General features: G+C 45.4%; 1 protein-coding gene across 1 annotated transcript in view; it reads right to left on the bottom strand.

Moving 5' to 3' along the window:
• The window catches only part of HS6ST2 (heparan sulfate 6-O-sulfotransferase 2), a 239,540-nt gene that overhangs the window by 105,440 nt on the left and 110,099 nt on the right, over positions 1-24,001 (bottom strand). The gene's annotated exons all lie outside the window — the stretch shown is intronic.

Here is a 24,001-nt window from a genome sequence, read left to right as displayed (position 1 = left end):
TGAATTTCACTGACAGGGAATCTCTTAGTTTGGGCCAAAACAGGGAGCAGTACAAGCCTTTGTGAAAAGTGAACCTTTTACCCTAGCTGCACAGTAATTCAGAGACCTAAAGGCTGAAAGGGACCATTAGATCACCTAGTCTGACCTCCTGTACATCAAGGCCATTACATTTTACCCAGTTACCACTGTCTTGAGCCCAGTAACTTAAATTTGGCTAAAGCCAAATCTCCAGAAAACCAGTCAGTCTGGATTTGGAGACATCAGGAGATGCAGAATCCACCATTCCCCTTGGTGGTTTGTTCTAAGGTGTTTAATCACCTTCACTGTGAAAAATCTGGGACTTTGTCTGGGTTAGGTGTCCAGCCCATGGCCCTTGTATTGCCTTTCTAAGCTAAATTAAAGGAAGCTTTAGTACCAAATATTTTCTCCCCGTGAAGGTGCTCATGCACCTTAATCAAGTCACCTCTCAATGCTCTTTTTCATAAAATAAACAGATTGAGCTCTTTAAGATTATGTTCAGTTGTTAGTCCTCTATGACCCCTAAATCCTTTCCCGAGTCCCTGCTTTCCAGGATACAGTCCCCCTTTCTGTAGGTCTGGCCTGCATTCCTTGCGCCTAGATGTGGAACTTTGCACCTGGCATTTTGTTAGAATAGGTCCAGGCTGCCAAGTGATCCAGATCTCGCTGTATAACGGGTCTGTCCCCACATTATTCACTTTTCTGGCCATCTTTTTGTTATCCACAAATGTTATCAACGGTGGGATTACATTGTTATGCTAGGAGTTCGGTGAGCACCTTGCTGAAGCTGTTGAGTGAGATAGCCTGAATGGAAAGCAGCTGTCTAAGGGAACAGTTAAAATGCCCCTTTGTATAGCTGAAACAATGGAAAATCACCCCTCAAGAAGTAGAGCACCTGCAAGTGTGGACAGTGGCTGGACCATGCAGTCCAAGGGGCTTCTCAGGGCTACTGGTTATATTCCTGTTTTGTTTTTTAAATTCTTCATCAATTGACTCCTGTCTCAGCTTTTCCATTATTTTGCTGAAGACAGATGTATGATTAACCAGCCTATAGTTACCAGGACATGCCACATGCCCTTTGAAATATCAGCACAACATTAGCTCCCTTCCAGTCTTCTGGAATTGCTCTAGGATCCCAAGATTCAGAGGACCATGGCTCTCCTCAGCCAACCCTCTTAGGATTCTCAGGTGCAAGTTATCTGGGCCTGATTTACATTTTGTTTTATCCCAAAGAGATGTTGTGTAGCAGGGCATCCCTCACACTGACGCACAGAGCTGCTGTCTACAGTCATTTTCTGCATGGCTGACAGACCATACAAATGTAGCTCCTCTCGGAGAAAATGAGTCCGAATAGCTTATGTTAAACATTTTTCATTTGCCTGCGCAGCTCCATAAAGGTACAGAATGGGGTGGAAATACATGAAAACAACACGGTAGGCTCCGCCAATTAAGGAAACAGGACAAATAATGTGACTGATCCCAGCAAATCAACCCAAGAGAAATCTGAAAATGTAAAATATGCCACATTTTACATGCCAATGCCAAAAACAAAAAAAGGAAGTTGTGTGGTAAATTGTATCAAAAGCCTCCACATTTCCTGACACTGTTTCATTCAATTTCATTAATGTTTTGCAAGCTTGAAAAATCAGGTACATTTTGATTTTAAAGAATGCTTTGCTGCAAATATAGCTTCCAGATTTAATAAATAACTTTGTGACAAATACATCTGTAAGCACATAAGAATGACCACACTGGATCAGATTGATGGTCCAGCTAGCCCAGTACCCTGTCTTCCGACAGTGGCTGGTGCCAGATGCTTCGGAGGGAACGAACAGAAGAGGGTAATTACTGAGTTATTCACCCCGTCTTCCAGTCCCAGCTTCTGGCAGTTGAAAGTTTAGGGACACCCAGAGAGTGGGTTTGCATTCGTGACCATCTTGTCTAATAGCCACTGATGGACCTATCGTCTATGAACTTATCTAATGCTTTTTTGAACCCTGTTATACTTTTGGCCTTCACAACATCCCATGAAAATGAATTCCACAGGCTGATACCATGCTGTGCACTGTGTGAAGAATTATTTCGTTTTCTTAATCTCTCCTCATATGGAAGCTGTTCTAAACCCCTTCTCTGTGCTTTTTCCAATTCTAATGTATCTTTTTTGAGATGGGGCAACCAGAACTGCAAGCAGTATTCAAAGTGCGGCTGTACCATGGATTTATATAGTGGCATTAGGATATTTTCTAACTTATTATCTATCCCTTTCCTAATGGTTCCTACCATTCTGTTAAGCTTTTTTGACTGCTGCTACACGTTGAGTGGATGTTTTCAGATAACTATCCATGATGATTCCAAGATCTCTTTCTTGAGTGGTACAACTAATTTAGACCCCAACATTTTGTGTGTAGAGCTGGGATTATGTTTTCCAACATGCATTACTTTGCATTTATCAACATTGGAATTTCATCTGCCATTTTGTTGCCCAATCACCCAATTTTGCGAGATCCCTTTGTAAGCCTTCACAGTCAGCTCTGGACTTACAAAATTACTCAAGATAGCTATCATCTGCAAATTTGCCACCTCACTGTTTACCTTCTTTTCCAGATCATTTATGAATATGTGTATATGAAGAAATGACCCAATAATATATAACCCTGAGAGAACAAGCAAACAAGATAGCAACCACCAGAGTCTTTGGGAATTATAAGGCTCACAAATTAACCCATTCGAATTGGTGAAGTGACAAACTATTGCCCACAAACAGCACTGCGGACAACCGCTGTTAGTTAATTCCTGTTCTGCATAAATTACACTGCTGCACCACATTACACACATTTTAACGTACAAGCAAATCAGCTTTGCAGAGTGCCCCCGGCACTTCAGAAGCAGCAGTTTACCCCTACATTACTGAGGCTTCCTTTTTGGGATGATTTTGTCACAAACTTATTTTGACAATACGCAGCATATGTAAAATGTATATATTTGAGGGTATCTGCTGCTTATTTTGTGTGCAAGTGCAAGAGAGTCAAAGTGACAATGTCAGGCTACAAATAATTAACCAGGTAACTATTTGATTAAAGATGGACCAAATGGGATGAAATGATTAAAAATACATTTCTAACGAACTTCCCTTTCTGGTTCTCCCACGTAGCACAAAGCAGCGATCCTTGGGCTCCAACGCTGCAAGAGCGTGCTTAAACCCAGCATCCAGGCATGACGCACATTTCTGTTAATGGTAGTGCTCCTTTGAAAATGCAGGGGAAGGCCTGGGCAGATGAGGCCCCAGATGTCCTAATCAAGTGGGTGTGGAAAGAGCAGTTTGACCCCACGAGTGTGCTCAAAAAAATCAAGGTCATGCTAGGTTTAATTTACTACGGGCCAGATTGAGCCTCTACACCTGAATCAGGACCAGAACTGAGCTACACCCTCCTGCACTGTGTTCAGCCTTCAAAAGGGCACAGATGACTTCCACGGGCACCAGGCCAGCTGCTCTGCCTGACTCCACCCCCTGCTTGCCCACTGTCAAGAGGAGAGTTAGCCGATCTGCAGAAGCTCTGGCAGAGTGGCACAGGAAGGCTTCCCACACCTCTCTTGTTTGGCTAACTGTGACAAGGACACAATCTAGCCCTGTGACTCAGGCAGACATCTTTCCCAGACACAGATCCCAAATGCCAGCCCTCTGTGTACCCAGCAAAACCCAGTAAGTTGCAGTAGACAATGCTGGGACTCCAGATGCTTTGTTGAGAACCACAATTAATACAGGCAAGGGCAACTGGGAACATTTTGGAGGTTAGCCTCGAAGCGGCTGGAATTCAAGGTGTAACTCCTGGGATGCAGAATGCTGTACAATAACACACCTTTAGAGATGGAAAAATCAACTTGCCCCAAAGAAGCTTTCACAGTCTTACTTCTTTTCACAGTGAGTGTTTTTCCAATTGTCCGCACCATCAACTATTTGTCATGTTACCAATTATATACTATTGACTTAATACTCAGTAACTTATGTTGACAAGTGCAATATTTTTTGTGCTGAGGTGGTTACATGTGCTGACTAGTCACTAGGAAAACAGCCACCAACTACAACAGGTCTGACCAAAATGCTTTACATGCACAAAGACTTCCAGCAGCCTGCACACTAACACGGAGGTGATCAGGGAATCGGCATGAAATGTTTGAGTCACGTTTTCGTAAAGCTTCTCTTTACTGATGCATTTGAGAATCTATCTTCTCGGCAAGTGGCGTGGCTTGCCATTACCTGATCATCTGGGGGTTGGGAAGTAGAGAAAGGAACAAGATAACTGACAGCCACATGGGAAACGCCATATTTCGATATCAATAGTTAATCTACTGTGTCACATTTCTTAGAGAACTAAATGAAATGCAGTAACTGCTGTGAAATTGGAGCTGGGGAGCAAAATGATTTTGCAGAGCAAATAACTATCTCATACTGGCTGTTTTATGCCCTACTGAACAGCCAGCAGTTTATGAAAACAAAGTTTTATAAATATAGTTCCAGGCTTCCCACTAGACATTTCCATCATTTCCAATAACAGACAAAAAAAAAATCATTGGGTTGACTAAACTTGTCTCGCATCCTTTCAGAGGGCACTCCATCTTCTGGTTGTGTTGTACTATAGCTATGGAAATGTGATTGATTGAAAGAAAGAAATACCAAATTGAAGGGGGTACAGAGAAGAGCAAGAAAAGTGACTGAAGAGGTGAACACCACATTGCAGAATCAAGCCCTGAGTGAGGTGTGAACGGAACGTGCTTTGTAGAGTGGAGGTTGCTTTGTTCACCTTCATGTCTGATGATCCATTGGACAGCACAGCCAGCAGCCTTCTGGCAGCCCAGAGGGAAGGAGCATGCACTGAGACTGGCTGATGGGCAAAGAAGAGGGAAGCATGTATTCCAGAAGAGGGGATTCTCTCTCCTTGTTTGAGACAAGGTGACGTATAATGTCATAAGCCTGGAAAGATCAATTTGCAGTCAAATACTGAGGAGGGGCTGGGAATATCTTTTACTGTACAGACATCTAATTAGTGATTTTTAAAAAAAGTGGAAAAAACATCCTCATAGCCAGTGGAGGCAGGCTAGATATAATTAGTAATTAACAAGTACAGACAGAAGTTTGCACTGGAGTTACATTTGATCCATAGCAATACACAGAAGGGTGGTTGTTTTCCAAGGAAGACTTCAAGGGAATCACACAAACCTGACAAAACAGAGACGGAAATTATGTATTGGGCCACCTATTCCATTCCCCTTGGGCCAGTTCAGGATCGCTCCCTGCAGAACCATGCGGAATTAATTGTCCAGTCCGGTTTTCAAAGACAAGCAATGGAGCTGCCATCAGTGCCTGTGGAAAAAACTGGGACACATTTCAGCCCCCATCTTGCAGTGAGATCGGTGCAGGTGAATTCCTGTGCCCATGCGGAGGTCATTGCCAAGTCAGGGCCTAAGTCATCTTTACTAGGGAAGGAAGTTCTATGACCTATTTATCTGCACCGAGCAAAGTATTCTGTTTCATACGCTATTTTATCACGGACGGTCTTATCATTAAAACACATCTAGGTTTGTTGTAAATAGAAGAAGAGTATTTGTATTGTTAACTGGAACTTTCATTCCTACTAGCAAGTATCAAGCTTTTACCCAGAGCTTTGACACCAGCCGCTTTCTTTGCGCATGCGTTTGCATTTCCTTCTTCTCCTGACTATGACCAAGGCATACCACCCCATACCAAGCTATAAGTATCACACTCCTCTAAGCAGAACATGTCACCCACCTCCATGACTCACCTAATGTGGGGCCTGGGAGTAAGTTTGACTTTACTCATGATAGCAGGATTCTTGCCTGGCAGCACACAGCATTACTATTAGAAAAGCTATTTCTAACATTCCAATCTCTTTCTTGAAGTTAAATCCCAGTGAATCAGAGTACATTAGCTCCGGTTCCATCTGAGTCAGGGCCAAATGCTTATTAACCAAGCAAATATTCCCTCCCCGCCCGCTTCCCATAACCACTCTACAGCTCAACACAAAAACAAACAATACGTAATTTAAACAGATATTCTAGGGCATTTCAGGGTATTAAAAAACCTTTTAATTGGATCTCTGAAAAAATGATGTAAGAAAGATCAGAATTTAGTAAGCAATACTTATTCTGAAAATGTTTGCACATGTTTTAAATAAATTCTGGTCAAAAAGGAAATTTGGGATAAAGAACTATTCAGAATGTTAATACACGATTACATTAAAATAGAGTTTTATGGTGATGGACAGCTTCACCTAAACATCATTGGGATCGGAAGGTAAATATAAATCCCTGAGTGACCTTGGAGCTTAAAGAGAAAAATATTTGAGTTTATGAAAGACAATTCCTCGCAACAGAGGCCCACCAAATGTAAGTTATCTGGGATGGTCAGTTGAAAGGACTATGGTTTTTAGCACATCTAACTAACCAAATTCTGTAGTTCTTTGGGTTACAGGAGAGAACAGAGGTTCCTCTGACAGCAAGAATTAAGAAGAGTATTGGTAATGTCTTAAATTTCATTTTCAGATGTTTTTCTCCTTGCTACTGCAGATCCCTAATGAAGTTCCATCCATGCTCACTGCTATCTCAATCTATCATTAGTGCCATGGAATCTACCATAATTCGACTTCCGAACAGAGTGAGTGTATTAAGGTTTCAGTCAACATCCACTGAGGTCAATGAAAGGACACTTAAAGGGCGTTAAATCAGGCTCTTATGGCTGTTGTGAAGCATCATCCCTAAAAACTCCGCCTGTCCAGTTACATACCCTTGAATTCCTTGATTTATTAAATCTGATTGGCTGCAGAGACAGATGGGTTAAGAATATGAAGCTGATGGATCAAAGGTGGGAACTGTTTTCAAACAGAAAAAAAGAAATCTCTCTTTGATAGAGGATTTTCAAGCTTGTCTATCCTGGAAAAAAAAGTCTTTGTTCAAAATTTTCTTATCTGCTTAACTTTTTTAAGGCGTCAACCCAAAGCAGGAATGGTTTATGCACTACAAAGGCAACATCAGCCGGTGAGGAGTTAGCTGAATCGTTCTTGCATCCGAGTTAACAGACCCAAACACTTAGAAGACAACGGCGAGTTAATATCGAGCTTCATAAATTTCAGCTCCACTCAGAAATGCAGTATGAATAGATCAGGCAGGTAGCCTGTGGGGGCGTACTCAGTTCTTATTCCACTTTACTCCCCAAAATCCCCACTGACATCAACAGATGCTGGTTTGAGTAAGGATGGATGGAGTAAAGTCGAATAACAATTGAGTACAGGCCTCAGGAATTGGCTATAGATTATCCTAGGCCGTGAGCTCTCTAGGGCAGGGAGTTTTGCTGTTACTTTCTTGTAGAATACAAAATGCAACAGGGTCCTGATCTCTGTTTGGGGTCCTGGAGCACTACCACCAAGTAACTAGCACCACCACCCCCAAGACACGAGTCGAGTCTAAACTAAAGGCCACGCTTGACTTCTGGCTTACTCTTGCCCTTCCAGTCACCCTACCCAACGCAGAACATGCGCTTGCAAGTTCCTAAAAGCCTTGGCTTTCTCTTCATGGTAAGATCAAGTGAATCTCTATGCTATTGCAGAACTCTGAATTCCCTGTGACTGTGCAGTGACACAACCTAAATGAAGCTACTGATTAAGACAAACAGCATTCAAGATGACTGGTGCAACAGCAGTAGCCACCACCCAATGGAGCCTGCCGAACAAACCCAGACTGTTTTGTTTTACGTCAGGTTTTATGACAAGCCAGGCTCTGATCACTTCACCCACAGGATGCAGCTTACTTGGTTTTTTTTTAATGTAACAGAAGGCGAGACAAGAGAAGAATGGGGACTTTGTCAGTAAATTGACTTTGTCAGGCTGACCCTTTGATGTTATTGTGGCAATTTTTTAGGATGTGATAAAGATCGGTGCTAAATTATGCAGCATCACTTGAAAAGCCCAGCCCCCACGCTTCTTGATAATTCAATTTTCAAGTTAAATTTGGGTTTGATTCTTTATCTCAGACAAGGCTTTAATGAATAAAGCCTTCTCCTACAAAGGCATTTGCCTTCTCCAGAATCCTGCTGCGTTTGTCAATGGAATGGATAGTACTGATGCCAGGATGACCTGTCCTCTCTAAGCCCCATTTCATCACTGAATGTCACTGTATTTATTGCATATCTATTGTCAGAACTCGAGTTTAGTGGGGCTGGGCGGAATACACGCTATGCTGTCCTTTATTCTGGTATTTTGCACTGCAGAGAGAAAACCGTGTGCCTCTCTTTGAAGACATGCTTCCTATGGAACGAATGCTAATTTGCTCATCTTGTACTGCAGGACAAAAGCAAGGACAGGAAAAAGTTCATAAGCAAACAACATGAAGGCTCAGCAAACCTCAACTATCAGGAGAGGAATCAGATCCATCTCTGTGCCAGAAGAACAATTGTAAAATGAAATAGCCAAGTCTCTTCAGTGATGCACTTCCCTCTGCAATGTGCATGTACATTGCTTATTAAGAAGCATAATATTTGTGGAAAGAAAGAGCGAACCATCAATAGCAGCATTAAGGGGAAGAAATACCCATCAGCATTAGCTTATCACTACAAAGCCACAGTTAAAAACTGCCAGTCAAGAAAAAGAAACCCAGAATCCTATAACCACTAGAACGTATATTGCATTGACTTTGAAGGGCTCTGGTTTCTTCAGGGTTATTTTGATGTTGTTGTTGTCCTTCACTCAGTTTCACTGGTTTCTCAAGTTCCTTGTAAGCATTTTCATCATCTCCAGAACTCAGTAAATTTCCACCTCACCTGAGCCTAGCATCAAAAGGACTACAGATAAATAAAACCAACATCCCATCCCTGCCCTCGCTTCACACTTCAATGTGACTCAAAACTTACAAGAATTATGTCCCTTAACACTACAAGAGCTTCGATGTATCGCCAGGACACAAGATCCCGACCTGCTGGAGTGTTTCATACTCTGGCTTGCCCTTGTTGCTCTCCTTCCTCGCCCCATACCTTGGTAAAAACCAAATCAGCAGAGATTTGACATCCTCTGTAGTCACCTGTGAAAAATGGAAATTTTAAGGGCAAATGCAGGCTCCACATGTATGCATGCAGGCACCTATGCGTGCAAAAAACGTGCACACACAAACAACACTTTTGCAAGCAGACTGTGTAGGGGTGGAATCGCTCCATTTCCATTAGCGAGTGCACATTCTGCTATCTGGATGTGCAAACCTGCAAGCATAAAATGTGGCGGCTGGGGCAATGTGCTCTGTAAGATGTTGGCCCTAATGCCGGTTAACATGTTTCCAGCTCTTTAGGGGCTGTCTTTTGCTAACACCTGTTCACGGTGACATCAAACATCAGTTAAAAGCTACAGGTATGCATCAGGCCTTCTGGGTTAGGAGATGCAAACAACGGTGATTAGCCATGGGATGGCTGTGCTAACTATTAATAAACATGTATTAGAATGGCTTTGGAGGCCACAATCAGGACACCGTTGTGTTAGGTGCTGGACACACAGAAGTAGATAGTCTCTGTGAACTCATTCATCCAATTTCACACCCTCATTACTAATTGGTTTGCAGTAGCACTTACAGGCCCCAATCAGGGATCAGAGCTCCACTGTGCTAGCTACAGCACATGCATCCACAACGATAGCTGGCCCCTGCCCCAAAAAACTTACAGCATAGGTATCCATTGCCTGACACAGACACCAGAGACAAGGGGTTTATGGGCAAGAGTGAGAGCGCTGGCTGGGATGTGCGCGTTAAGCAGTGGCTCAGCACACTCAAATATTACATTCTAAAGTTTGCTGTGAACATTATCCCGATCACATTCCATTCAGAGAGACCAAAAGAGGACACAGACTGACAGGAACTCAGACATACATGTTTGTGTATAAAATGGGAACACTTGACCCAATCTCAACCACTGCACTGCAGAACGAATGGGAGCCACTCCAGCAACAATCAAAGGCTAATCAGCTGCGTGCGGGGGCTCATATCAGCCAGTTCATTTTGATTTCAGTTACTGTGCCTTGCCACTACTGATGCAACCAAAACGGATCATAACATTTAATTAATAAAAACATTAGAGGATAAGGCAAAAGGGCACAGACCTGTCTATTAAGTATTTCTGAAGCTCCAATTACTAGAGTAGGCAGAGGCCCAAAACACGTTCTACCATGCAAGAGGCCTAATGGGCTTGGCACTTTACAAAACTACACCCCACATGTTCGTGCACCTGGCAACATTTTCAGGTGCATCATTTGAGTGACTGTTTGCTTATGCAATACCGGTGTGGAACACATGACCACTTGCTTCAGCATGCAAAACAACATGGTGATAGTTTACAAGGGGAAATGTCAGTTGGAAGTTGGGGAATTTGACACACACACACACACACACACACACACACACACACACACACGAAAAGGAGTACTTGTGGCACCTTAGAGACTAACCAATTTATTTGAGCATAAGCTTTCGCGAGCTACAGCTCACTTCATCGGATGCATTCGGTGCATACCCTAAGCTGTAGCTCACGAAAGCTTATGCTCAAATAAATTGGTTAGTCTCTAAGGTGCCACAAGTCCTCCTTTTCTTTTGGCGAATACAGACTAACACGGCTGCTACTCTGACACACTATATATATATTCTATAGTTCCACCAAAAAAAAGTCTTAATTAGTTAAGGCTTTTTCGGTGCAACCCTTTCCCACTCACTCCCAGCCTTAAACAAAGAAGCGTCCAGTTAAAGAACCTTTCTTTAACATTCCCTAGGAAAAGGAATTGGCAGGGAACAATGCTTCTAGCGTCTCTGTTTCCCTTGGGCTGCAAACTGGTACCCCAGGAGGGCTGCCACCTAGGCAGTTTTTAAATATCGTGTATTTATACAGTACAGCACAAGTAGCAGTGCAGCCACAGCAGCACCGACAGCCGCACCAAGTACGTACTGTGACCCAAGAACCTCTCAATTCCAGCTGGCAAAGGGGCTACGAAAACATCCCGATTCTGATACGCGCATCCTGGGTCACCAAAGAAAGTCACACAAAGTATAAAAGGAAAGCCGGTGCCACACTAGTTATGAATATCATTGTAAAATATGTTCTGCTGCTATGTAAGGAGTTCTGTATCTAATTAATGGAAATATGTTCATATAGTTTGTATCAAGGTGTAAATCCTCAGCAGAGGTGACAAACTGGTTCCTGGCTAGACCAGAGACGTTTTTCCATCTGGCTCCTGAAATGTAAATGGAGCATTGTCTCATTCCCAATCACCCATCTGAGCTAAATGCAGATGAAGGACTGTGAAATTTAAGAGAAGAACAGCAGGTGGAAAGAGTCTTATCTGGGGGTGTCCATCAAAGGTTTCCTGGACTGTAACTGGGGGACAAAGAAAGCACCCTTTTATGCTGTACCTAGGAAGTAATGTGACAGTGCACTTACATTCTTGAAAACAGGATCACAACCAGCCTTGGCTGGAAACGCTACAAAAGGCTTTGGATGAGATAAGACCGTTCTAGGCAGGAGGTTAGCCTGCTAAGTTTAGTCTCTAGAAAATGTGTATTGATTTTGGTTTTTATGGAACCTTTCTGTTTCCATTATCCTTGCTCAGTAGCTCCTGAATCTTGATCGTAATAAACTGATGACTAAGGCCCCAATTCATTCGCAATATTGCGGATCCCGCAATAGTAGGCTTCCACTGCAGTTTTGGTTTTAATTAGCCTACTTTGCACAGTCCACAATTTTGCATACATTTTGAGTGTGCAATTAGTACTGCACTAACATTCAATGCCTGGAAAAAGTAAAAGGCAAAAGTGACTGGACTCAATTTCTACAACAGCTGTGTGAAGTCCTTCAGTCTTCTGAATTTCATAGAATATCAGGGTTGGAAGGGACCTCAGGAGGTCACCTAGTCCAACCCCCTGCTCAAAGCAGGACCAATGCCCAACTAAATCATCCCAGCCAGGGCTTTGTCAAGCCTGAACTTAAAATCCTCAAAGAAAGGAGATTCCCCCACCTCCCTAGGTAACACATTCCAGTGCTTCGCCACCCTCCTAGTGAAAAAGTTTTACCTAATAACCAACCTAAACCTCCCCCACTGCAACTTGAGACCATAACTCCTCATTCTGTCATCTGCTACCACTAGATCCATCCTCTTTGGAACCCTCTTTCAGATAGTTGAAAGCAGCTATCAAATCCCCCCTCATTCTTCTCTTCTGCAGACTAAATAATCCCAGTTCCCTCAGCCTCTACTCATAAGTCATGTGCTCCAGCCTGCTAATCATTTTTGTTGCCCTTCACTGCACTCTTTCCAATTTTTCCACATCCTTCTTGTAGTGTGGGGCCCAAAACTGGACACAGTACTCCAGATGAGGCCTCATCAATGCCGAATAGAGGGGAATGATCACGTTCCTCGATCTGCTGGCAATGCCCCTACTTATACAGCCCAAAATGCCGTTAGCCTTCTTGGCAACAAGGGCACACTGTTGACTCATATCCAGCTTCTCATCCACTGTAACCCCTAGGTCCTTTTCTGCAGAACTGCTGCCGAGCCATTCGGTCCCTAGTCTGTAGCGGTGCATGGGGTTCTTCCGTCCTAAGTGCAGGACTCTGCACTTGTCCTTGTTGAACCTCATCAGATTTCTTTTGGCCCAATTTGATATCAGTCACTTCTTTTTCTAATGACTGTAATATAGTTGCAGCAAAATGTCTAGTTATCAAAAAAATTAGCAGGCATAACATAGTACTTGAGTGTTTATATTGTTCTAGCAACATTTTCTTAAGCAAGTAGATCCACTCTGGCTTTTCCAAATTACCACTACTAATAAAGGTCTGTTATTACTTTTCCATGATTTTCCATTTCTTGTCTGCAACTCAGCTGCAATTGTTTTAACATCAGCCTGCAATTCAAGCAGGGTTTTAGGGCTTGTCTACACTTACCAGGGGATCGATGCGTGGCAATCGATGCATCAGCGGTTGATTTAGTGAGTCTAGCAAAGACCCGCTAAATCAACTACAGATCGCTCTCCCGTCGACTCCTGTACTCCACCTGAACGAGAAGCGCAAGGGGAGTTGACGGGAGACGTCGCATGGACCCCGCAGTGAGTAGATCTAAGTACATCGACTTCAGCTGCGTTATTCACCCACAGTATATCTCAGTGCTGCAGTACTGTCCAAGGAGCTGAGTCTGAGCTAAATCCTTCACACTGGTGTGTACAGGGTTCCCTTTGGGACAGCAGCTCTGGTATTACTGGGACTGTCCAGCAAATAAGGAGCTGGATGCTCTGGGGGAGGCTTCAAAGAGGCTTAGGCTCTGGGGTGCACCTACTGTTAACCTGCAAGGCAAAGGAAGGGCTGGCAGAGCCCCGAGGAGAGTGCTGGGGTGGCTGACAGGCTGAAGGTGTCAGGGAGTTGGCACCAACGTCAGCACATGCAAGTCTCCCTCCCACTGGAAGCGGGGGGAGGGACAGGATGACAGCGTCCCAGGCACCCCGAGAACTGACACACACACACCGCAGTTCTGGGCGGGGGGTTTGTACTCGGCACAGCGAGGCCGTGTCGCCGCGTGCTGTCCATGCTACCGCAGCTACACTGCTATTGATACTTGTGCTAGCTCGCGAAGAGCGAGTGTGAGTGTGCGTATGCGAGCTGGGGAATCACACAGCTAGCTCGCAGGGTAGGCATAGCCTCACTCGCTCACTTCAGGGTTTGCAGCGGTCTTTTTGCCCTACAGGTCCCAGCAGCACTACCCAGAGGAGCAGGAGGATGGGTAGTTTTGATTAAACCCAGCAGAGTTTCAGTGTGGTGCTTGGAGATCTGGATGCACAGCTGCCATGGTTAATACACACATCACTGTGTGCAAGGGAGCTACGCTTGTCAACCTGCAGGCTACAGTGATTGGGGCGAGTGGGGGAGAACGGGTCGCTGATATTTCACTTTTACAAATAGAAAAATTGATTCTGGACGCAGGATGCCAAATAGATGATCTTAAAAAAAAACAACCCAAGACACACAGAGATTGATTCCTGCATGGATCATAAACTCACTCATCCCAGCAATCACAAGAAGAGAGATATCCAGAGAAGCATTTTCCATAAAAGATCAGTTTATAAAAGCCACCCATTTTGATTCTGTCTCCTCCAGCATTCTCACAAGAATCATCATCTATGGTTTCACGGTTATTTTTTTCCATTTCCCATTCAGAACAAAGCAAGAACCACCACCGAGATCAAAATGTTATTGCAACGGATCTCAAAACCGATTCTTCTCCCTGTGTCCTGCTGACTTCTGAAGGAACCCACCGAGCCATTATCACTGCTGGTTCCCATCAATGAGCCTTTCATGTGTTAATGCCTGGTATTGAACACATTTATTTATAGCAACTGTACTGCGCCATTCACTGAAACACATCAGCATTTGTGAATAAAAGATAAGGTGGACTTTGAAGCATCAGCCTTAGAACGTACGAGCCAGAAAAGTGATACAAAGCTTACTAAGTTAGTGTAATCAATTACTGTCCCTTAGCCCCCCGGCACTTGACCTACATCCATAGAAAACCTTTAGAAACCCTCTTCTCCCAAACAATCCTATCAGCAGCAGAAATGAATTCCATGTTTCTTGGCTTCAACTCGTTCACCTTTAAAGGAACAACAACTTGAAACTGCTTTTAAATAATTTTTTTAGTTGACTAGATTTCAGGTACTACCCCTGTCCTTGAATTCCCTTGCCAATGATTTGGGAGTTTATTGCCAAGTTTTCCCTTTACAGATGATAATAATAGCTCCTCTGTCTGCTGAAAATTCCAAACAAAAGAAAGGAGGACCGAAGAAGTCACGATACAGAAGAAACACAAAATGCAAACAATAAACCAACAGAAAAAGAGAGAGAGAAAATATTCTCTAATTTCTTTCCATTGCAGTAATCTTACACATTACTGCAACAATAGCAGGTTAAAAGAATCCAGACATAAGGGCTGACAACATCCCATTCACATAATAAAACTATCACTAAAGCTGATCTTGAGCCTCTGGTCTTTTGAGCACGCTTCTAACTAATCTGAAGCCTTAAGTGCAAATGCAAATCAACACAGATTTTTTACACTGGATGAAACAAAAAGGAAGCTCCATTTAACATACTTGGTGGTTGTTCCTGTATTGGAAAGCCCTCTGTAGCAATACCATGAGATTAATTTGCATGCTGTCATCTCAAAGAAAAAATGTTAATGTAGAAGATTAATAATAACCCATTGATAACAGAACATGCAAGTCAGTCAATTTTTAAACCACCTGCACATAACTGTAAGCCAATCAACCTGAATTTCAAAGAGTTATCAACCCAAAATTCTCCAATTCTGATGTCATGCTGGTTTTCCACTTAGTGTAATTCCATTGATTTGGAGTTAATTTGCATTCAAAAATTGCCAGGGAGAGCAGAATTAGGCCTCATCAGCAGGGCTGACAACTCTAAGAAAAACATAAAATATCACAAAAAGTCCCACTTCCTGGAGTCATGAGAATATGTGACCAAGTTTTCATTTAAAAAATAAGCTTCAAGCCATCATGAGTGCAAAGAAAAGCCTGAAAACGTGACCCAAGTGCACCTTAAAAGTTCAAAAACTAGGAGACAAAAGGAATAATTTTTTAAAAAAACCCTCACGATTTTTTATGTCAGTCTCATGGTTTTGACGGACCTGACTCAGGATTTTTCAATGTTTGGGTGTGGCACTGCTGCGTAAATTTATTATTCATATCTGTTACTGGTGCAATTTCATCCTGAGTCCCAAATAATTAAAAATAAATCTTTATGACCAGCCCAAGGGTTCAACTAAATATAACACAACCTTTTCAAATATATAGGCAAGGAACACTTTATTGGAATAAATCTGTGAACATAAAATCAGCGTAATGGTAACATACTCAACCGTTGGATTTGATCAAGTACGTCTGAGGTTTATTCTGCAGCAAAACCTAAGGATGATTTAGTTGGGGATTGGTCCTGCTTTGAGCAGGGGGTTGGACTAGATGACCTCCTGAGGTCCCTTCCAACCCTGATATTCTACGATTCTATGATTCAAAGGGCTCCCTGCTGTCTGCCTCGGTTATGTAGAGAGGCATGGTCGGTCCGGGAAGCATGTGGGTTTTTTTCCCTTTATAAGGATAATCTTTTTTTCCCAGACACTAATATCTAGACATAGCCGGACAGCCTGCCCCACTTAACAGAAATCCTGCATTTAACTGGTTAATTACAAGAAGGAATAGCCTCATTTTTTGCAGCCCATGAGAAGTGATACACTGTTACGCTGCAAGACAGACATCCCTCACCGGGAGCAATCTGCCAGAGGCAGCTTCCTCTCTTGCCATAGGTACTGCAGGTGAGTACTTTCGTTTGCCCAATGAGCAGCTTTCCACTGAGCTAAGCCAGACTTTATTCCACCTGCTCCCTAAATAAATACAGCCCTCCTCCACAAAGCATCCGCAGATGAATGAAACCGTCATCAGGTATTAATCTAGGTTACTCAGAAATGCACATCCTGTCTTTTTTAAAAATGCCAGTCGGCATCCTTGGGCAGCCACACGCATTCGTGGCAAAGCTCAGCCGCCCGCCAGCACGACAATCAATATTGCTTATCAATGGAAAAAATATACAATTGAGTTTATTGTAATGAAGAAGTGTCCTGCTCTGATCTTGTTGGTACCCACAATGGAAACACAGATGCTGCAGTTTGCCATGTTCTGCATTTTACATAACTCACAAAGAAAACCAGACTTGATCTGGTTGTGCTGATTGTGCTGGGGATCCAGGCGAAAGCCAGGATCACCCCAGGACTCTCAGCTGTACCTTTATTATTTGCATTGTAGTCGCGCCGAGAGGCCTCCCACATCACACTGGGCACTGCACACACATCGTGAGAGCGAACCCTGGGCAGTGAGGGGGAGGGAAAACAAAGGCACTCAGAGCTGAAGGGACTCACCCAAGGCCAACCAGCGGGACAAGGGAGACACTGGGAGCAGAACCCAGGCCTCCTGACTCCCAGCCTTGTGCCTCTGTCCTCGACCATGCTGCCTACTTTTATCAAACGACAGGTGGCGAACAGATGATGTGCCAGATTCACCTCCCAGGGTCCAGCCAGCCAGCAGCTCCTTCAGTAGGGCACCTCAGGAGCCCAGACCACATTTCAAAGCAGCCCCCTGGAGAAAGCCCGGAGGTAGGGTGGCAGTGGTGGTAATAACACCCACCCTTTACCCAGAGTGAACCCCACTTCCACAGCAAGGGCCAACATGCCCGGTGGGAGAGGGGCAGAGCCTGGCCTGAGAACTACAGCCCAGAACGAATGCACACACCAGAGAGTGGCTCTGCCAAGGCGTGGGGAGCAAGGAAAAAACCTCGGTGCAGCCTTCAGAATTGCCTGTGCTTGCCAGCCGGGCTCTGCAGAGCAACCCGACGAGGCTTAGCCTGAAGAGCTCATGGGTTCCAGCACTGTTAGCAAGGATGCCCTGGGAGAGAAAGGCTACGGTTAAGGCGCTGGAGGGGGATTTGGGATCCAGGTTCTGTCCCCAGCTCTGCCACAGCCTCGGTGAATGACCGTGGGCAAAGACATTTAATCTCCCAGTGCCACAGTTCGCCCGGGAGATAATGGCCCCTTTACCTGACAGGGGTATTTGGAAGAGAAATCCGTAAACTCTCGGGAGAAGTCCAGGTGCTGAGGTGGTGGGGGCCAGGAACGTACCTACATAGCTAGAACCTGACTGCTGCTAACTTCTCCAAATATTCTCTGCAGCCCGCCAATCATATGCCCAAGGGCCAATCTTTTAACCAATAACTGATTTTTCCAGGAAAAGGACAATGCTGGGAAAACAGAACGTTGTTGGTGCAAGTTAAACAGGAGCATTTATTAGACAAAACAGTGTCTTACAGAGACAGCACAAGATCTTAGACAGAAAAATTGCAGCCTGAAGTGGTGGGTCACATAACGTCAAAGAACCGGGCAGTAAAGTCAGTCGAGGGACACGGCCAGGCACACAGCACAGCCTGCAGCAGAGCCCTGGCATTAAACACGGTGCAGCAACAGCCCTGCACCCTCAGATAGGACCATTGTTTCTCCAGGACACGGTAGCTCGAGCACAAATGATCCCCGGTGCACCCGAGAACAACGACACGGCTTTCTTTTGCAGCTGACTCAGCTCAGCCTTCGCACAGACCATACACGCGGGCATAAAACACTCTAGGAAGTGCTCAGTGGGAATGAAAACAACAAGCACTAGTGATCTCAGCCAGTGCAGAGGGGCTAGCGTGTTATCTTAGGCGATGTCCACACCACCACTTATTTCGGTATAATTTATGTCGCTCAGAAGTGTGAATAAACCACCCCCCTGAGCAATGCAAGTTACACCGACCTAAGCACTAGTGTGGAGAGCGCTGTCGGCAGGAGAGCTTCTCCTACCAGCCCAGCTGCCACTGCTCGTCGCGGGTGGGTTAATGAAGTTGAAGGGAGAGTCTCTCCCATCGGCTTAGAGCGGCTACACGAGAGAGCTTCGAGCACCGCGGCTGCATTGGTGCCGCTGTGTGTTCTCTAGCGGAGCTAGAGTCCGAGTCTATGCAAAATTTCTGCCAAGCATGGTGTTCAAAATCCCTCAAGGGAATGGCTTCACTGCAGTTAACTCAGACGATCAGCGCTGGGTTAGCCTAGCCCAGGTGCGAGCGGGCACACGGTGAAGCCCTGCCACAGTGTCTGCGTCCTCACGGGCACTGCGTTCACCGTGTGCGTTGCTAAGGCTTCCAAGGACGCATCCCATGGTTCTCTGCGCTGCAGGAAGTGGAGCTGCTCACTAATTCTCTCCCAGGGAATTGTGGGAGATCTTGCCTGTCCTCGGTACACAGGGGAATTGTTGGAAGGCACTGACAAACTCTCATCCCTCAGTGACTTGGCCTGCATCATCCCTGCCAAGCGGCTGAGTTGCTCCGTCACCAGCTCTGACCACTGCACCACACGCAGCCGAGCCAGCTCACCCTGAGTGGTTTGTGTGCATCGCTGGGAGGGGTGTCAGGGACAACACCCAAGGAAGAGACTGAGCAAACTCTCAGAAGATGCACGACTGTTTTTCTTTTTAGCATTTCCATTTGCAGAGTCCGACAGGCCTGGCCAGCGGCAGCGTGACTCCCCTCGACCACTCGGCTAGCTCTCCCTCTCCCTCTGCAGCTAATGGGAACGTTGCCTTGGGCTCACCAGCGGAAGGTGACGAGAGAAGGCTGTTGCCAACAGTACCCTCCTGACATCTAAGCACTTTACCTACATCCGCTACTTTGAAGTTCCCAGCCTTTGGGCAAGAAGAGTCAATAAGTGCAGCTGAATTTGGCCTCACCCTCTAAACTTGGATTCAGACTGACATAACTTCTCCGCATCGGCACTTTTGCTGCTAAGCTGATAAAATCGTCAGAGGTACAGAGGGGTTTAGTGGGCGTGAGGGGCCAGTCGCCCCTTTTCACTTGTTATCGGCAGCTGCGTACCAGCTGCTGAGTCAAACACACCAGGCCACACCATGTCTGATGGCACAGCGGCCTATTAGTGGGTGAAAGAGGTGCGGCACTCTCCCCTTTCTGCGATATCTGGCCGCTGCCTTTCAGTCAGAATGGGCATGATTTTCCTAAGCGTCTATTTTTAAATAGATGGGGCCCCGCTGTCAGGATAAAAACCCACCACGTCCAGCACATTCTCTGGTCTAAGTCCCCATTTTCAGGTTTGTGATAAAATATGGAACATTTTCACCAGTTCCAGGTCAATTCTCATTTTGTTGGGATGGCTCCTACTCCCAACTCTGGCTAGTCCCTGAGAGCATGGGGAAGATTTTGGATGGAGTTGCTAGGATATGAATCCTTATCCTTCCTCCTTGCATAATTCTGGAAGGTTGAGAACAGAACTTCTGTACTTATAGAAGGCGCAGGTGTTGCAGAAACTCTGTGGAGCATCTTTACACGAGGGGTCTTATGTGATGGACAATACTGCGGGTGGGGATCAAAGCTAAAACACAGGTATGCTCTGAAGTCAATTTGCATAAATCTGCTTTGCCTTCCCCTGAGAACTTCAGCCCTCCCCATCCCTCACCACGTGTTCTAATCTGCCATCTGAATGTAAGTGTTCTGCTAATTAAACAATCTATTTTAAAGTTTCCCTGCTGCTGTGACACCTCTCTCTCACTTCTGCTCTCGCTGAGCGAAGACAGCGCTATTAAAGGATAGACCAGCCTGCCACAGCTAATAGCTTTGGGAGCACGCCCGCAGCAGCACCTGGGAGTGCAATCCCCACCCCCAGTCTGGAGATTATATTACATTTCAACTTGTCATCCATCAAAACCCAGAGCGCGATCTCACCCAGTGGAGGAGAATCAACAGATTTTTATTTCACTAACACAGGGTGCATTTTGCCTCTTGCTGGGTGCATGTTCTCAGATACCGTATTTATGCGGGTTTCAGAGTAACAGCCGTGTTAGTCTGTATTCGCAAAAAGAAAAGGAGGACTTGTGGCACCTTAGAGACTAACAAATTTATTTGAGCATAAGCTTTCATGAAGTGAGCTGTAGCTCATGAAAGCTTATGCTCAAATAAATTGGTTAGTCTCTAAGGTGCCACAAGTACTCCTTTTCTTTTTGTATTTATGCAGATTCTGCAGCAGCTAAGGACACCTGGGTTTTAACCAGACACCACTTCCAAAAGACACTACTTCTCCTTCTGCACTCCGAAGGCAAAAGTCATCCCCAGGCAAAGAGCCTAGATTTAAGTAGGGTTTCAATAGTGCCAAGCTTTGGAAGGTCAGGCCTGACTCTGCACACCGATCCAGACCATTCCACAACCAGAGATTGGCTGGAGACATTGTTTGTCCAAAGCAAGATTCTCATCAGCTGCTAGGGCTTTTTGGAGGATGTCAGAGCAGTGCCCCCATTCCAAAGGGGGACCTTAGCACTTAAACACATATGCCCTCTCCTGTTCGACAGGTGAGGAGGGGAGACGGGATCAGGCCACCCAAGCAGGGAGGGGAGGGGAGGAGCAGCACCTCTTGGCATGAAGAGTGCGCTAGCAAACTATCAATGCACACCCTGCCGTGGCTAATTGCTGCATTAGACATCTGAACAAACAACGCTAATCACCACAATAAACAATTACAATTAATGCTGCGCTGACGGGCAAAGCACCATCTTACATGCAGCAACAGAGCATCTATCTACAGAGCTTGGTGCCATGACCCCCAGGGTAGGTCTGAGCAGGGCTTGAACCTGAGACCTTCAGCACAAGCCTCAGCCAAGCTAGCAATACTAATAGCAGGCCCGTTAGCGAGGAGCAGTAGTAGGTTCTTATCCATTAAGGGGCAGTGACACACACAGTTACATTTCCACTTTTATCATGTATTTTCCAGCATGCCTAATAACCAAATGGGGAGGGAATTGTTGCTGGCTAGTGTTTTACTTTTAAATCGTGTCTCCTGCCTCCAGCACTCAGGCGGGAGGAGCGGGGGCAGACTTCGGTTGTCAGCGTTTTGGGCCTGCAATAGTCTTCAGACTCCTGGGAAAGGCACAGGGATGGGGAACAGGCAGCGACACAAACTCTTCTGGCTTGAGCCTGCCCCCCGCTAGGTGGGTGAGTACTTCCATCTGTCTGAGAAGCTGGCTAGTCCACAAGCGCAGGGCAGGAGCAGACCACCACTGCTCTTTCTGCAGGGCTGGGGGTGCACCCCCATAGCTCTGCGCAGACTAACATGGCACAGAGTGACTCTGTCCAGAGAGTTCAGAGAGATGCAGGCTGGCTGGAAAACCTGCAGCCCAGCAGTGAATTTTACCTCGTTTACTTATGAAAACAGCAGGTTTTTTTATTACAAGGCCCATTAAAAGTGTAAATCAAACATTTTATGTTGTGCTGGATTTTCATACACAGGGAATCAATAGGATTTTGATTCAGTAATAATGAGAATGAGAGCACTGCTCACTATCTGTCAGGCTAGTAACAAACTGTTGTCATTTGCTCTCAGCTCTTACAAGAAGACATTTTACATTGACAGTGGCCGGATACCAGAGTGAGACCTGCCTTGAACTGGGGAACAAATTTCAGGATAGCCTGGTCTAGTAGGCAGGACACAGAATCAGGAATCTGGACACCTGGGTTCTGTTCTCAGCTCTGCCACTGACTTCCTGTGTGATCTTGGACAAGTCTCTTAAACCTACCATGACTCAGTTCCCCCATCTGTGAAATGACCATAATGCATGTCTTTATACACTGCTTGGAGGTGCCCACCTGAAAAACACCACATACAAGCAAACAGTGTTCTGGGTTCACCAATCCATTCTCAAGATCTTTGTCCGTCTGCAATCAGACTGCGGGGTCATGGGACTACATCTCCTCCTGAGGAATAGAGGACTGCTCTGCCAGGCTGCCCATGGGGAGACAGCCCCACACCAACCCAGCGGGAGAGGCAGGGGCAAACGCAGCCATGGAGCTTGCCCTCCATAATATCCTTGGTCAATAGGCTCCCCTTTAGCTCCCTGGCCCTGCAGCTCCATAGGTTGAGGGGCAGGGTTCCATGCATACGGTAACAGCCCAGGCTGTGTTTGCACAAGACTGGAGAGGAGGGACGATATACACCATCCCCAGACGCATTCAACCCATGGTCCACCTCAGCTCTGGCCCCTCCCTTGGCCCACCATGGTCTCTGTAGAGTCTGGGGCGACAGAGAGAGTACTGGGGAAGAGGCTGATTGAGGGGGCAACCTAAACGTGGAGGGTCCCTTTGGTGACAGTCTCTAGGGAGGTTGATCTGACCCATTAATCACTACCAGCCCCATCAGGCTATCACCTCTCCCTTTCACCACAGCTCTCTCTCAGAAGCCTCTTCTCCGGCTGACAGACAGACATTCTCAAAGCACTTCTCATGCCAAGAGGCTTTACAAACTAGACCCTAGTGCCAGCAAAATGCAGCTGGTTCTGCAGGGCAAGGCAGCTTACAGGTAGAAAACGACGCTGCACCACACTTTGGGGGTGAAGGAGGGAAAATCTGGCCAAGGAGACCAGGTGAACATGTTAAAAATGTCACGGATTCTCAACATTCACACCAAACAGGAAGGTCTGGAATGGAAGGGCATTGGACTCAATGCCTCTACATTGGAAAGATGAAAGCTAAGTACAAGCCAGAAGTCATGTATACATACACACATTTTGTGTGCCATTTGCAACAAAAAAAAAGGGATGCTATTAAAAATAAAAACAAGACGTCACAGGCAGACACTATAGATGAACAATCTGAACACACACACACACACACACACACACACACACACACACACACACACACACACACACACACACACACACACACCTCTTACCAGCTGTTGGCATTTTACTTCTGCAACAAGCAGCATGAAATTTAAGAAAAGCTAGTCATGAAACTGCAAAATCATGGGTTCTGCACCGAGACATTCATCTGGTTCTTGATGAAACGATGCTAGACAGCTTAATACAGGCTGATCGGGGAAAGACAGCTCAATAAGGAAGCACCTGGAAGATACTTCAGTGTTAATTAAACAAGAGCGATGGCACTGTAACTTGAACTGCGCTCGAGCCCTTGCAGACGTCATAAGGAAGGTTGCTTGGGGAGCAGGGGATGGGTACACGGTAAATCAAGCTGTGGAAAAGCGTAAGGAAGGTTTGGATTCAAGCTGACTGATGTGGAGGCTTCTCTCTGGGATTGTCTCATTAACAGAACAAAGAACAAGTCCTGTATGTTAACAAGCCATTCTCCCCTGCTCATCTATTAAGAGATACAGTTACCCAGATGCTGGATCCTAGCTTCCAGCCAATTCTGGTCACTAAAAGGGACGACATGGACGCATTTATTTGTTAGATTATTTGCTTATCCATGTCTTAACCTCTCCACATGCAAATCAGCACCGTTAGCTGGAGGGTCATTAAACCTTCC

Source organism: Natator depressus, chromosome 9 (assembly GCF_965152275.1).
Source record: "Natator depressus isolate rNatDep1 chromosome 9, rNatDep2.hap1, whole genome shotgun sequence".
NCBI classification, from domain to species: Eukaryota; Metazoa; Chordata; order Testudines; family Cheloniidae; genus Natator; species Natator depressus.
This window is presented reverse-complemented; position numbering and strand designations above follow the sequence as displayed.